This window comes from Ascaphus truei, chromosome 21 (assembly GCF_040206685.1).
Source record: "Ascaphus truei isolate aAscTru1 chromosome 21, aAscTru1.hap1, whole genome shotgun sequence".
NCBI lineage: Eukaryota > Metazoa > Chordata > Amphibia > Anura > Ascaphidae > Ascaphus > Ascaphus truei.
In genome coordinates, this window is record NC_134503.1 from 2,856,807 (window position 1) to 2,862,959 (window position 6,153).

A 6,153-nucleotide genomic window follows, 5' to 3' on the forward strand; every position below is an offset into this window, starting at 1 on the left:
AAGATATGATCTAAATCCCTAACCCGAACCCTAATATTCCCGACCCCAATCACTAACCCGAACCCTAATATTCCCGATCCCAATCACTACCCCGAACCCTAATATTCCCAACCCTAATCCCCCCTAACCCTAATATTCCCGATCCCAATCACTAACCCGAACCCTAATATTCCCGATCCCAATCACTAACCCGAACCCTAATATTCCCAACCCTAATCCCCCTAACCCTAATATTCCCCATCCCAATCACTAACCCGAACCCTAATATTCCCGACCCTAATCAATAACCCCCTAACCCTAATATTCCCGACCCTAATCAATAACCCCTAATCCAGTGATTCCCTACCAGGGTTCCGTGGGGCTCCTTGAAGCAGTCTCAGGGGTTCCTCCTTCGGACCACAGACCCCCCCCCCCCCTTGGGGTGTTTTTTTTTTGGTATGTATTTTGTAGGGTGGATTGAGAGAGAGTGGGGTAATTGACGGAAAGTCGGGGCGAGTGAGAGAAGGCGGGGGGAGTGAGGAAAAGAGGGAGTAAGAGTGATACATGCGAGGCGAGGCGCAATGTGTATACATGTGATACAAGGGATAAATACGTGCGAGGCGAGGCGCAATGTGTATACATGTGATACAAGGATAAATACGTGCGAGGCGAGGCACAATGTGTATACATGTGATACAAGGGATAAATACGTGCGAGGCGAGGCGCAATGTGTATACATGTGATACAAGGGATAAATACATGCGAGGCGAGGCGCAATGTGTATACATGTGATACAAGGGATAAATACGTGCGAGGCGAGGCGCAATGTGTATACATGTGATACAAGGGATAAATACGTGCGAGGCGAGGCGCAATGTGTATACATGTGATACAAGGGATAAATACGTGCGAGGCGAGGCGCAATGTGTATACATGTGATACAAGGATAAATACGTGCGAGGCGAGGCGCAATGTGTATACATGTGATACAAGGGATAAATACGTGCGAGGCGAGGCGCAATGTGTATACATGTGATACAAGGGATAAATACATGCGAGGCGAGGCGCAATGTGTATACATGTGATACAAGGGATAAATACGTGCGAGGCGAGGCGCAATGTGTATACATGTGATACAAGGGATAAATACATGCGAGGCGAGGCGCAATGTGTATACATGTGATACAAGGGATAAATACGTGCGAGGCGAGGCGCAATGTGTATACATGTGATACAAGGGATAAATACCGTGCGAGGCGAGGCGCAATGTGTATACATGTGATACAAGGGATAAATACGTGCGAGGCGAGGCGCAATGGTGTATACATGTGATACAAGGGATAAATACGTGCGAGGCGCAATGTGTATACATGTGATACAAGGGATAAATACGTGCGAGGCGAGGCGCAATGTGTATACATGTGATACAAGGGATAAATACGTGCGAGGCGAGGCGCAATGTGTATACATGTGATACACGGGATAAATACGTGCGAGGCGAGGCGCAATGTGTATACATGTGATACATGCGAGGCACCAATGTGTATACATGTGATACAAGGGATAAATACGTGCGAGGCGAGGCGCAATGTGTATACATGTGATACAAGGGATAAATACGTGCGAGGCGAGGCGCAATGTGTATACATGTGATACACGGGATAAATACGTGCGAGGCGAGGCGCAATGTGTATACATGTGATACAAGGGATAAATACGTGCGAGGCGAGGCGCAATGTGTATACATGTGATACAAGGGATAAATACGTGCGAGGCGAGGCGCAATGTGTATACATGTGATACAAGGGATAAATACGTGCGAGGCGAGGCGCAATGTGTATACATGTGATACAAGGGATAAATACGTGCGAGGCGAGGCGCAATGTGTATACATGTGATACAAGGGATAAATACGTGCGAGGCGAGGCGCAATGTGTATACATGTGATACACGCGATAAATACGTGCGAGGCGAGGCGCAATGTGTATACATGTGATACACGGGATAAATACGTGCGAGGCGCAATGTGTATACATGTGATACAAGGGATAAATACGTGCGAGGCGAGGCGCAATGTGTATACATGTGATACAAGGGATAAATACGTGCGAGGCGAGGCGCAATGTGTATACATGTGATACAAGGATAAATACGTGCGAGGCGCAATGTGTATACATGTGATACAAGGGATAATACGTGCGAGGCGAGGCGCAATGTGTATACATGTGATACAAGGGATAAATACGTGCGAGGGCGAGGCGCAATGTGTATACATGTGATACAAGGGATAAATACGTGCGAGGCGCAATGTGTATACATGTGATACAAGGGATAAATACGTGCGAGGCGAGGCGCAATGTGTATACATGTGATACAAGGGATAAATACGTGCGAGGCGAGGCGCAATGTGTATACATGTGATACAAGGGATAAATACGTGCGAGGCGAGGCGCAATGTGTATACATGTGATACACGGGATAAATACGTGCGAGGCGAGGCGCAATGTGTATACATGTGATCCACCGGGATAAATACGTGCGAGGCGCAATGTGTATACATGTGATACAAGGGATAAATACGTGCGAGGCGAGGAGCAATGTGTATACATGTGATACAAGGGATAAATACGTGCGAGGCGAGGCGCAATGTGTATACATGTGATACAAGGGATAAATACGTGCGAGGCGCAATGTGTATACATGTGATACAAGGGATAAATACGTGCGAGGCGAGGCGCAATGTGTATACATGTGATACAAGGGATAAATACGTGCGAGGCGAGGCGCAATGTGTATACATGTGATACAAGGGATAAATACGTGCGAGGCGCAATGTGTATACATGTGATACAAGGGATAAATACGTGCGAGGCGAGGCGCAATGTGTATACATGTGATACAAGGGATAAATACGTGCGAGGCGAGGCGCAATGTGTATACATGTGATACAAGGGATAAATACGTGCGAGGCGAGGCGCAATGTGTATACATGTGATACAAGGGATTAATACGTGCGAGGCGAGGCGCAATGTGTATACATGTGATACAAGGGATAAATACGTGCGAGGCGAGGCGCAATGTGTATACATGTGATACAAGGGAATAAATACGTGCGAGGCGCAATGTGTATACATGTGATACAAGGATAAATACGTGCGAGGCGAGGCGCAATGTGTATACATGTGATACAAGGGATAAATACGTGCGAGGCGAGGCGCAATGTGTATACATGTGATACAAAGGGATAAATACGTGCGAGGCGAGGCGCAATGTGTATACATGTGATACACGGGATAAATACGTGCGAGGCGAGGCGCAATGTGTATACATGTGATACACGGGATAAATACGTGCGAGGCGCAATGTGTATACATGTGATACAAGGGATAAATACGTGCGAGGCGAGGCGCAATGTGTATACATGTGATACCAGGGATAAATATGTGCGAGGCGAGGCGCAATGTGTATACATGTGATACAAGGGATAAATACGTGCGAGGCGCAATGTGTATACATGTGATACAAGGGATAAATACGTGCGAGGCGAGGCGCAATGTGTATACATGTGATACAAGGGATAAATACGTGCGAGGCGAGGCGCAATGTGTATACATGTGATACAAGGATAAATACGTGCGAGGCGCAATGTGTATACATGTGATACAAGGGATAAATACGTGCGAGGCGAGGCGCAATGTGTATACATGTGATACAAGGGATAAATACGTGCGAGGCGAGGCGCAATGTGTATACATGTGATACAAGGGATAAATACGTGCGAGGCGCAATGTGTATACATGTGATACAAGGGATAAATACGTGCGAGGCGAGGCGCAATGTGTATACATGTGATACAAGGGATAAATACGTGCGAGGCGAGGCGCAATGTGTATACATGTGATACAAGGGATAAATACGTGCGAGGCGCAATGTGTATACATGTGATACAAGGGATAAATACGTGCGAGGCGAGGCGCAATGTGTATACATGTGATACAAGGGATAAATACGTGCGAGGCGAGGCGCAATGTGTATACATGTGATACAAGGGATAAATACGTGCGAGGCGAGGCGCAATGTGTATACATGTGATACACGGGATAAATACGTGCGAGGCGAGGCGCAATGTGTATACATGTGATACACGGGATAAATACGTGCGAGGCGCAATGTGTATACATGTATACAAGGGATAAATACGTGCGAGGCGAGGCGCAATGTGTATACATGTGATACAAGGGATAAATCCGTGCGAGGCGAGGCGCAATGTGTATACATGTGATACAAGGGATAAATACGTGCGAGGCGCAATGTGTATACATGTGATACAAGGGATAAATACGTGCGAGGCGAGGCGCAATGTGTATACATGTGATACAAGGGATAAATACGTGCGAGGCGAGGCGCAATGTGTATACATGTGATACAAGGGATAAATACGTGCGAGGCGCAATGTGTATACATGTGATACAAGGGATAAATACGTGCGAGGCGAGGCGCAATGTGTATACATGTGATACACGGGATAAATACGTGCGAGGCGAGGCGCAATGTGTATACATGTGATACAAGGGATAAATACATGCGAGGCGCAATGTGTATACTTGTGATACAAGGGATAAATCGTGCGAGGCGAGGCGCAATGTGTATACATGTGATACAAGGGATAAATACGTGCGAGGCGAGGCGCAATGTGTATACATGTGATACAAGGGATAAATACGTGCGAGGCGGGAGGGGGGAGAGGTAGTGAGATGGGTGGGAGAGAAATACATGGGCAGAGGGTGGGAAATAGAGGGGGCCTGTGAGGTGTGACATGTTGTGACAGACCCCTGTCACACCTGATATGTGTGTCAGCCAGATAGGGGTCCCCGAGATTTTTTTAAATACTTTAAGAGTTCCTCCAAACCAAAAAGGTTGGGAATCACTGCGCTAATCAATAACCCCTAACCCTAATATTCCCAATCCTAATCACTAACCCCTAACCCTAATATTCCCAATCCTATCACTAACCCCTAATCAATAACCCCTAACCCTATTATTCCCAACCCTAATCACTAACCCCTAACCCTAATATTCCCCAATCCTAATCACTAACCCCTAATCAATAACCCCTAACCCTAATATTCCCAATCCTAATCACTAACCCCTAACCCTAATATTCCCAATCCTAATCACTAACCCCTAATCAATAACCCCTAACCCTATTATTCCCAACCCTAATCAATAACCCTAACCCTAATATTCCCAATCCTAATCACTAACCCCTAATCAATAACCCCTAACCCTAATATTCCCAATCCTAATCACTAACCCCTAATCAATAACCCCTAACCCTAATATTCCCAACCCTAATCAATAACCCCTAACCCTAATATTCCCAATCCTAATCACTAACCCCTAATCAATAACCCTTAACCCTAATATTCCTACTCCTAAAATTAACTTCTAAAACCCTAATTCTAAATACTCTGACCACCTAACCTTAACCCCTAACCCTAATCTTAACCTCTAATCTGCTGTGGCGAGTGTTTGAAAACCGGGCCAGAAATACTGATTTCCTTATGTTCTTAGAAAATAAATGTAATTTCTTACAATTCCCGGCCCGTCCCGACTCCCTAATCCCCCGCCCGTCCCGACTCCCTAATCCCCCGCCCGGCCCGACTCCCCTAATCCCCCGCCCGGCCCGACTCCCCTTATCCCCGTCCCGACTCCCCTAACCCCCCGCCCAGCCTGACTCCCCTTATCCCCCGTCCCGACTCCCCTAATCCCCCGCCCGGCCCGACTCCCTAATCCCCGCCCGGCCCGACTCCCCTAATCCCCGCCCGGCCCGACTCCCCTAATCCCCCGCCGACTCCCTAATCCCCGCCCGACTCCCTAATCCCCCGCCCGGCCGACTCCCCTTATCCCCGCCCGGCCCGACTCCCCTAATCCCCCGCCCGGCCCGACTCCCCTAATCCCCCGCCCAGCCTGACTCCCCTTATCCCCCGCCCGATCCCTAATCCCCGCCCGACTCCCCTAATCCCCGCCAGCCCGACCCCCCTAATCCCCCGCCCGACTCCCCTAATCCCCGGCCCGACTCCCCTAATCCCCCGCCCGACTCCCCTAATCCCCCGGCCCGACTCCCCTAATCCCTCCGCCCCGACTCCCCTAATCCCCCGGCCGACTCCCCTA